Genomic DNA, 11,683 nt, shown 5'->3' on the forward strand with positions numbered 1-11,683 from the left:
GTGGACAGATCCAAGATATAGTTACAAAGTAGAATTAACAAGCTTTAGGACCGCCTGGGTGGCTGGGTCGGTTAAGCCTCCAACTCCGGCTCAGGTCATGATCTCACGGTTTGTGGGTTGGAGCCCTGTGTCAGGCTCTGTGCTGACAGCTCAGAGCCTGGAGCCTGCTTTGGATTCTGTGTCTCCCTCTCTCTCTGCCCCTCCCCTGCTGTGCTCTGTCTCTCTTGCTCTCAAAAATAAATAATAAACATTAACGAAAAAAGAATTAACAAGCTTTACTGACTGACTGGAGGTGGAGGAGAAGGGGGAGAGAGAGACAAAAATGGCTTCCAGCCTGAGTGAATGTTAGTGGTTCCACTAGGATAAGAGAGAGAGAAGAGTACTAGGAAGACAGGAGTCAGTTCTCAGGGACCTGAGAGGTACCTGAAAGGTAGTTAAAAACCAGGGGAATTAAATACAGGTTCAAAGAGAAGACTGGAGTAGAGGTAAAGATGGGGGGGGGGGGTGGTCATGGACAGATACAAGCAGTAGTTAAAGTCCAGGGAATGGATGAACTGGTTGAGAGAGGACATAAGAAATGCAAAGGTCCAGGGTCATTCAAGGGGAACACAGAGGAAGGAAAGCCTGTGGGAATAGCATTGGCATTTCTTTGATGCATAATAGGATCTTCTCAACTGACTGAACAGATACCCTTTGAAAAGAATGACTCTCTTTTTAATCTCTTTAAATCTGTCTGAATTATCTATAAAGGCACCTCTGGGAACTCCAGAAGATTGGTCCTCTAATACAGGCTGATACCTTTTGTGAAAGATGAAGGTTTAAAAAAATGAATGATTTGAAGTAATTTTAACAAAGTCATAGTTATGGCTCTTGTTAACATATTACTACAATATATTGTGATTATCTACTTTTATATCTGTCCCCTGTCACTAGACTGTAAAATCCCCTAAGCTCCCAGTGTTGGTGTCTAGCCTGGTACCTGGCATATAATACACAGTTGATAAATATTTGTGAATTACTATGGATTTCAGTTTTAAAGTTCAATATATACAGAGTATGATAACTCAGTTCCAGTAGTCTTTCCAATGGAAATATGTTAAATTGGCAAGAGATACTATAGTTCTAAATGTGGCCATGCCCCTCAAAATAGTCAACATTGATAATGGTACATGATATATCCATAAAATGTAATATAGTAAAGAGAGTAAATCAACTAAAACTACATATAGTAACAAGGATGACTTTCACAAATATGATATTGAGTGAAAGATACCACACAGAAACAAGTGCATATGTAAAATTGTTATCATATGAAGTTAAAAAACAAACAAATCTAATGTATAAGTTTTAGAAGTCTGAAGAGTAGTTATCTTTGGAGGGGGTGTAGTGATAGGGAAGGGGCACAAGAAGGACATTTGCAGAACTGGTATGTTCTATTTCATGATCTGGGTGTTCTTTTCATGAGCACATGGAATTTGTGATCATTGATTGAATTGTACACTCATTATTTGTGTCTTTTTCTGTATGATGGCTAGACTCCAGTAGACTATTACTTTACACAAATAATTCTGATACATGATATTACATGATAACTAATAACATTAAAGAATAAGGTCTTCAAGTAAAGTAGAAGTATAGCCTTAAAGCAAGTATTTGAACCTATGCTAATCAACTAATAAGAAAAAAGAATAAAAAGAAGAAGTCAGTGGGTTTCAGAAGGTGTGAGAGACTTGGTTGGTTTATTGGCTGAAGACACAAGTAGTTGCTAATAACTACATATCTGCATGCAATCATTATCCAAAGTGGCCTTGCTATCTGATAGGACCATCTCAAATTTCTGAGCATTCAGCACAACTATCACCAAAGGAAGCTTCATCTCATTAGATCAAAACTCTTGAGAATAAAGGACTTCTAGTCACGCTCTGATGGAGTAACTGGTATTATCCTAGCCCCCCCCCACCATAAATAAAGTATAGATAAATATGGACAAAATATGAAACACATCTATTTTAGACACTGAACAACAGGCTATACAAGAGTATAATCTCTAAGAGAAGGGGAACAAATGAGGTAAGTCCTTAAAATTGTCTTGCTTTAGGCTTAAAGGCACTCAGATTCTGGCACAGAGAAGAGGAACCCAAAGAATAACAGCCTTCCTTAGTTGAGGAGACAGAGATTTTAGTTTGGTGAGATTAAAAGAGCTGGAATTTGCAGAGAAGTATGTGAAAGGAGGATACTATGCAGGGGGAAAACTCCAAAAATCTGCACACAGTCTAGGAGAAAAAAAAAAAAAACTATGGGGGAAAGAACAACTTCAGAGAGCTATGAGCTGAACAATTGTAAAGCTCACAAAATTTGGGGAGACCTTTCCGTTCCAATCAACCACAGCAGAGAGATCTCATTAAACATCTAAGACGTTCATTAGAGATGCCAGAAAGTCCAGGTCTTATGAATAAAAGTAATCTAGCCATAGAGTTAAAGCTACTATAAATCCATTCTAGCAGAGCTTAAAGTCAAGCTTTGAAAGTATATGGCTGATCCACAAGTAAATTAACTGCAGACCAGGACAAAGCTCAACATTTCTCAAAGGAAGACAATAAAATCTAGACTCTATCACCCAATAAAAACAAAACAAACAAAAAACCATTAGACCTGCAAAGAAGTAGGAAAATGTAATCTATAACTAGGAGAAAAGTTAGTTAGAAAAGTCAATCTCAACATGGAGACCCAGAAATGACAGAGATGATGGAATTAGCAGGTAAGGACTTGAAAACTATTATTGTAAATATGTCCAAGGACTTAGAGGAAGACAAAAACACAATGAGGCAAGAAATGAAAATTATTAAAAAGAATCAAGTGGAACTTCTAGAGTTGAAAAATATAATACCTGGAATGAAAAATTAATTGGATAGGTCTGACATAAATTTAGACACTACAGAAGAAAGACAAGTGAACTTGAAAACAGGAAGTAGAAATTATTCAAACCAGAGGGAACAAAGGATTAAAAATGGAATGGTCTCTGTGATCTGTGAAACAAAACCAAACAGTCTAAGATTTGTATAATCAGGATCTCAAAAATTAGGGTGATAGGGTGGGGCAACAGAGAAAATACTTGATGAAATAATGGCTGTTAATTTTCCATATTTAATGAAAAATATTAACCCAGAGAGCCAAGAACTCAATGATCCTCAAGCAGGATGAAGACAGAGAAAACTAGAAACTAGATCAATGCATATTGACAAAAATCACTGACAAAAAGTTGCCAGAGAAGGGGCACTTAGGTGGCTCAGTCAGTTAAGCATCTGACTTTGGCTCAGGTCATGATCTCATGGTTCAGTTTGTGAGTTCGAGCCTCGTGACAGGCTCTGCTCTGACAGGACAGAGCCTACTTTGGATTCTCTGTCTCTCTCTCTGCCCCTCCTCTGCTCTCTCTCTCTCAAAATAAATAAATAAATAAACATTTTTAAAAATTTTCTAGAGAAAACAGGAGAACAGAGATAAGAATATTCAATTCAAGCCAGAAGAAAATAGAACAAGATCTTTAAAGGATTGAAAGAAAAAACTGTCAACCTATAATTGTACATCCAACAAAAACATCTCTTAAACATAAAAGAGAAATAAAGACATGTTTCAGACAAAGACAGAATTATGTCCCATCACATCTTCTTTACAAGAAATATTTTTAAAAGTTCCTCAGGCTGAGGGAAAATGATAGCATATAAAAACTTAGATTGGAACAAAGAAATGAAGAGTGCTAGAAATGGTACTCGAGTACATCTAAAAGATTTTTCTCCTAATTTTTAATCTCTTTAAAAGATAACTGACTTTTTGAACAAAATGAAAACAAATGTATATGTGAAGAACCTTATAACACTCCACTTCCTCTCTCCTGTTTGTTAAGATATCACTGTCACAATTGTCATACACTTTATTTTTACATACTATAAATGTGGATACATACATGTACATGTGCACACGCACACACACACACACACACACAGACAACTCACAGGATGAAGGAAATATTCACCTTGACAGAACTAGACTGGCCTCAGAGCATTGTTGTTCGAGGGTAATGATTGTTAAGAATTAAAGTTTAGGTATTGGAGAGTACAGGTTAAGTTTAGCTCCACCAGTTATTAACTGACTCTGAGCAAGTTACATAACTAGCCAAAACCTCAATTTCCTTATCTGTATAATGTGAGCAATCTCTATTTACTAGCATGGGTGTGAGATTAATTAAGTTATCATAAATATAGTGTTAGCACATTGCCTGCCTGACAATAATAAGGACTTGACAAAGGACAACTATCTGAAAGTCAAACATGTCCCCACCTTGCCAGATATCAACTTGTTCAGACACCGGTTGGCCAAGAAGTTATGACAGGAACTAGGGAAAGCAGGAAGTGGCAAGTAAAACTAAAATTCTGCATCTTCCAAAGAAGAAAAAAAGAAATCATCTAACAGTGGCATATCAGTAATTAGAGACTCCGGAATGGGTAAGAGTTTAACAGCAACCACTAGAAGAGTTAAAGACAGAAATTGTTTACGGTGATTGCCTCTGAGAAGTGGGATTGGGGGAAGAGAGAAAAGATTTTATTATTCATAGTATACCCTTTTATACTGTTAAAAATTTTATCATGCTTTAAATATTGCATAGAACTTCAAAACCTAGTTCTATAATTTATAAAGTACAGCTGGAGCAAGTAGAAAGGTTAAACAAATAAACCGGAATCTGTATAAAGATGGAACTTCTGGAGTGCTTCCCATCCTCACCAGCACTGAAGGTGAAACCGCTTGCTGCTTCAGAAAACTGGTACTGGCCTCGAGTAGGCTGTGGCAACCAAGAACCGTGTGTGTGTGTGTGCATGCATGTGTATCGTGTGTGCATGCACATGCATGCAAATGTATGCACCTCTTGTTTGTCTGAAAGTAAATGCTTTATGCTTTAATACTGGAATTCCCACTGACACTTTGCTTAGGCCTTCTCCCTCCTTGGCCCTCATATTACTAAAAACTAATATTTGCCCTTTTTGTTGGCAACATGAAAAGTTGGAAGAAGATCCAGTAATGGGAAAATAAAAATAGAGCAGACCCAGGATGCAGGGAAAATAGTAGAGTGCCTGGATAGTCAAAGGATGCAGGAAAAAACTAAAATCAGGTCTGCATTGCTGGTGGGTACCTATTCACTTTGCAAATTGCCTGTGAGCTCTCACCCCACCCCATCCCTGAGGGCCCTAGCTAAGAACCCAGCTTTGGACAACAGAAGTGAGTTAGGAAGAGATCGAAGTTGTGGCCAGTGGAGCATGACTGTTCTCAAAGCTGATGAGGAAATAGGTTGTCTATTATCATTATCATTATCATCATCATTATCATTATTATTAAAATTGCTTTTCTTCATTCCGTAACATTTTACTCCAAGAAAGTTTAGATGCTAGACAGACACCATAAGCCTAACACAAACCACACAGCTTCACTATGGTATGGAACATAGTCATGGGATGTTGCCACAGTAACAGTCTCAAGGTCCAAGCCAGGATATAACATAAAAGGGATCGTGCCCTAATGAGATCCTCTCAGAAACCAGCAATCCTGGCAATTAAGACCTTTGGATGAATAAAGTCGTTGGGACAATGGACTTTGACTCCTGACAGTCCTGGGTTTTGAACCTACTTCTGCTCTTCCCTATCAGCATTCCTTTGGCAAGTTATCATCTCTGAGCCTCAATTTTCTTCTCTGTAAAATGGGGATAATAAAAGGCGCAATTTCTTAAAGTACTTACTATCTGAAGTTCTACACGTATTACCTCATTTCATTCTCACAGCAGCTGGATACATTTTATTATCCCATTTTTATTTTTATTTTATTTTATTTTTCAACGTTTATTTATTTTTGGGACAGAGAGAGACAGAGCATGAACGGGGGAGGGGCAGAGAGAGAGGGAGACACAGAATCGGAAACAGGCTCCAGGCTCCGAGCCATCAGCCCAGAGCCCGACGCGGGGCTCGAACTCACGGACCGCGAGATCGTGACCTGGCTGAAGTCGGACGCTTAACCGACCGCGCCACCCAGGTGCCCCTCCCATTTTTAATAGATATAGAAATGGAGGCTCACAGAGAGGCTAAGTCGCTAGTCTGAAGTCACACAACTGGTAAGTGAAGCAGCTGGAAGGGTACCCCACCAGTGGACCCCAAGAGCCCTGGTATTAACCATTATGCTAAAAAATGCCTGGTAAAGTTCATCTAAGGATTAAATGACATGCGTTAAATAGCAGTTGGCATACTGATCATTTGATAAAGAGCAATTATTATAATAAGAGCTGGGTAGAATCCAAATTTGGGGTTAAAGTGGATTGTGTTGTACTTTTATCCTCTAGGGCAAAGTCTTAAAGCACAGACATCCTCACTCCCAAGAAATTTGTAAGCCAACAGCAAGTTCCCACAGGAGGATACAGGTTCCTCAGGGCCGTGGCAGGGGCCAGAAATCATTTTTACTGGAGCTACCTTTCGCACCGTGGGAACAGATGAGAGTAGGAAAGCAAGAAGCTGCAGGAGAAAGTCCCTACAGTGTCAAGGCCTGCGGGGCACTCCCTTGTCCAATGGTGACTGCTTGAGATCCAGTCGTGTGACTTCCAAGCTGAGGAAATGGAGATGGAGAGAGCCAAGCAGATGCGTCCAGACCTGCACAACTGCACTGAACCCAGTGTCCTGATTCCAGGCCAAGGGGTCAAACTGGGAGAGACAGGAAGCTAGGCAAGATACACACCACTGAGGCATGGCTTCTGCATGCCAGGTAATGGTCGCATCCTCTTTTGTTTCTGTGTCATCCCTCACGCCATGCTAGAGAGGACTACAGCCTTGTCTGTTCGGTTCCCCACTACCTTGCTAGGAACTGGAAGTGGTCCCGTGCAGGCACTCAAACATTGGTTGAATGAGTTACATGAAAAATGGCATTAAGAGAAACATAAATATATTAGGGAGTAGAATGGAAAATTTGCATACATGTCTAAGATGGGACAGGGGACTTTAAAGAAACTTGCTATTTCTGGGGCACCTGGGTGGCTCAGTCGGTTAAGGGTCTGACTTCAGCTCAGGTCATGATCTCACAGTTCGTGGGTTCGAGCCCCATGTCTGGCTGTGTGCTGACAGCTCAGAGCCTGGAGCCTGCTGGATTCTGTGTCTCCCTCTCTCTCTGCCCCTTCCCCGCTCACACTCTGACTCTCTTTCTCTCTCAAAAATAAACAAATATTAAAAAAAGGGGGGGCACCTGGGTGATTCAGTCGGTTGGGCGTCTGACTTCAGCACAGGTCATGATCTAATAACAGCTTGTGGGTTGGAGCTCCACATTGGGCTCTGTGCTGACAGCCCAGAGCCTGGAGCCTACTTCAGACTCTGTGTCTCCCTCTCTCTCTGCCCCTCACCTGCTCATGCTGTCTCTCTCTCCTTCAAAAATAAATGAACATTAAAAAATAAAAATAAGAAAAAAAGAAAAAAAGAAACTTCCCATTTCTCATGGGGGCTTTAAACTCTGTCTCCAGAAATTAAAGTTTATAGTTCCAGGTTCATACTTTTTTAGCTATTAGTGATACTTGGATGGAAAAATTTCAGAAGCACACAGCACACTATGTTATGCTACCTCTTTTCCTCCTACTATGGATTTTTTTTTTAATTTTTTTTTAATGTTTTTTTATTTTTGAGAGAGACAGAGACAGAATGCGAGTGGGTTAGGGGCAGAGAGAGAGGGAGACACAGAATCCAAAGCAGGCTCCAGGCTCTGAGCTGTCAGTACAGAGCCCAACGCGGAGCTTGAACTCACAAGCTGTGAGATCATGACCTGAGCCGAAGTCAGACACTTAACCAACTGAGCCACCCGGGTGCCCCATCCTACTATGGATTTTTTATTAATGTTTATTTATTTTTGAGAGAGAGGGAGAGAGACAGAGTGTGAGCTGGGGAGGGACAGAAAGAGAGAGAGACACAGAATCCGAAGCAGGCTCCAGGCTCCAGGCACAGAGCCCAATGCAGGGCTCAAATCCAAGAAACGTGGGATCATTACCTGAGCCGAAGTTGGATGCCCAACTGAATGAGCCACCGAGGAGCCCCTGGAATTTTTAAAATATATTATCATCTCTTTATAATTATGAATCAAAACTGAAGAAAGGAGAACATGGCTAGTACAGGGGAAAGTATCTTGCACTCCTCAGTTTGTTTGCAGACCCAGGTTTACTTCAACTTTGGATCTACATTGTTGGTTTATTAGCTGTCTATTGCACACCCTCAGAAAAGTTTTCCCCTGGCTTTTTTTTCTAAAACTTTTTTTTATCGTGGTAAAATATAAATAACATAAAATTTACCACTTTAACTGTTTTTTTTCCCTAGAAAGAAAGAGCATGAGCAGGGAAGGGGCAGAGAGAGAGAGAGAGACAGAGACAGAGACCGAGAGACAGAGAGAAAGAGAGAGAGAGAGAGAAAGAATCCCAAGCGGGCTCCAAACTGTCAGCACACAGCCCCATGTGAGGCTTAAACCCACCAACTGCAAGATCACGACCTGAGCCAAGACCAAGAGTTGGATGCTTAACTGACTGGGCCACCCAGGCACCCCACCAATTTAACCATTTTTAAGTGCACAGTTCAGAGACACTAAGTGAGTTCACATTGCTGTACGACCATCACCACTATCTCCCCACAGAACTTTTATCCTCCCAGACACTCTGTACCCATTAAACACTAACACCCCTTTCCCTCCTCCTCTCAGCTCCTGATAACCACCATTCTATATTCTGTCTCTATGCATTTGACTATTCTAGGTCCCTCATATAAGTGGAATCATACAGTATTTGCCCTTTTAAGTTTCGCTTATCTCACTTAGTTAATGTTTTCAAGGTTCATCCAGGTGTCAGAATTTCTTTTTTTTTAATTTTTTTAATGTTTACTTATTTCTGAGACAGAAAGAGACAGAGCACGAGTGGGGGAGGGTCAGAGAGAGAGGGAGACACAGAATCCAAAGCAGGCTCCAGGCTCTAAGCTGTCAGCACAGAGCCTGATGCGGGGCTCGAACTCACAAACCGTGAGATCATGACCTGAGCCAAAGTCGGTTGCTCAACCGACTGAGCCACCCAGGCAACCCCAGAATTTCTTTTTAAGGCTGAATAATATTCCATTGTACGTATACACCACATTTTGTTTATCATCTATCTCTTGGTAGACATTTGGACTGTTTCCACCTTTTGGTTATTGTGAATAATGCTGCTATGAACATTGTTGTACAAATATCTGTTAGATTTCGTACTTTCAATTATTCTAGGTAAAATATAACCAGAAGTGGAATTACTACATCATGAGGTAAATTACTGGATCATGAGGTTGAATTCTTTTTTGAGGAACTGATCCTGGCATTTTTTTTCCTCTTCTATTTCCAGAATCAGTTTTTATCATCTATTCAAAAAGTTTCTTTTACCTCTCCAATACACTACTCTACATAAATGCTAAACTACCTCTCTTTTTTGCTTGTTCCCTCTTTCACTTATCAGGGTATTTAGAATTATGATCTTCTGTTCCACAGCACTGATTTCCCCCCAAACACAATTGGACCTCACTTCTTGGAACAAACTGCCATTTTCCAAATCATAAGATGCATTAGTGAAGAGTAAGAAATGAACTTTTTGGGAGGAATGGGAGGAGCAGTCTTTCAAACCAGTACCAAGATACCAGTCCGATAGGAATCAGGTAGCTATACCAGGAGAAGAGAGCTCCTGATTCACAAGTGTCTTGCATAGGAACATCCCTGCACATAAATGGAGGCAGAAATCAGGAGTCCACCCTCTCCCCTGCAGTAGCTGGAGGTCTCCATCTACACCCACCGGGATGATGAGGATCTTGCACTTTTCCTTGTCCATGGGACAACTAGAACATACCACTACCCTACTTCCAGCCTCCTTCTTCCTTCCTAACCCCGGAACTGTGGGAGTGCCACCCCACTGTGGTTACCTGGCATTATAGTGAAAGTCCCTGTTGTCACTAGAGGATTGAATTCCTTCAGAAGCGGAATTTCAATTGGAACACTGTATGATTTCGCCTACAGAAACAATGTTCCTTCATACTAAGTCCACAAATCCTGTCCATTCTAGCTGCCAGCTACCTCAAAAGCAATCCTTCCTCCTTGCCTCCTCTGCCTTGAAGGCAGAACCTCACTTAAACTAGCAATGGGCTTGGAGCTGGTCCCCTCATGCCCCAGTCAGGATTTCTGCCCCACCCTTCACACTGTAGGGGAACCCACCTCTCACCAGCTCTAAGTCATTGTCACCAGAGCCTAGAAATGCTCAAGGAAAAACTTAGCCATCCCATGCTTCTGCTGGGCGGAGCTGCAACTTGGAGCCATGTCTTCTGACTCTTAGTCTGGTCCATACTGTTCTTACCAGTTGATTTTATGTTTCCAGGGCTCGTGTTTGTTTAGCAAACAAGAAAAACGATGGTGAGATACCTTTCATACATCAATGCCAGCCGCAGAGGGGAAGGAGGGTAGAGGGAATAAAGTGCAAGACCCAAATCATCCTGGCACCCTTTAGTCACCCCAGGCTATACTGGTGTGGTATCCATTTTCTTCTCTTTCTCTTCTAGGTACTTCTTGCTCAAATCATCTGATTCTTTCTTCTTTAGACTTCCTAACCACTGTCTTCACTACTTGAAGAGGGAAACTAATAGGGTTGCTGGACGTAATTCTGCGGAGGGGGGTGGGCAGAAGGAGATTTCCCCACACCAACAACAGTTCTTCAGACACCAGCTGGGTGTTCTATAATTCAACTCAATTCTGACGCCATTTACCTGGAGATAGCCTCAGACCCCACAGCTTAAGGACTCAGTCCTACAAGGCTGTCCCTCACCCCTTCAGATGCCAATTGTAAGTCCAGGTTATCACCTGTGCTTCTGACCCACCAGCTATAGATTGGAGGTTCCCAAGACCCTCTCTTCGGGTTTGATGCATTTGCTAGAGCCACTCACAGAGCTAAGAGAAGGGTTTTACTCACTAGATCACCAGTTTATTGTAAAAGGATCTAACTCAGGAATAGCCAGATGGAAGAGACCCATAAGGCAAGTAAGTTACGGGGAAAGAATGCAGGCCTTCTGTGAGCTCTCCAAGAGAGCCATTCTCCCCACATCTCCATGCTTTCACCAACAGTAAGCTCTCCAGACTCCATTCTTTGGAGGTTTTTATGGAGGATTCATTACATAGGCATGATTGATTAAATCATTGGCAGCTGGTGAGTGAACTCAATCCCTGCCCTTCCCCCTCCCCATGGGTGGAGGGTGGGACTGAAAGTTCCAACCCTCTAATCACATGGTTAATTCACCTGGCAATGAGCCCCCATCCTTAGGTGCTTCCAGAAAGTCACCTCATTAACATAAATTCAGTTGTGGCAGGAGGTTTGTTATGAATAACAAGGTGCCCATTTCACCTTTATGGCCCTGAAGCCATTTTAGGAACTAAGGACAAAGGACCAAATATTATAACAAAAGCTGCTCTCATGGCTCTTATCACTCAGGAAATTCCAAGGGTTTTGACAGCTGTGAGCCAAGAACATGGATGAAGAGCAAATAAATATCTGAATGACCAAATATATACCCCTTGTAAGTCACAGTATTACAGGGATTCTTCAAACATTCTGCACATCTAAATCTTACAAATA

This window comes from Leopardus geoffroyi, chromosome D2 (assembly GCF_018350155.1).
Source record: "Leopardus geoffroyi isolate Oge1 chromosome D2, O.geoffroyi_Oge1_pat1.0, whole genome shotgun sequence".
NCBI classification, from domain to species: Eukaryota; Metazoa; Chordata; class Mammalia; order Carnivora; family Felidae; genus Leopardus; species Leopardus geoffroyi.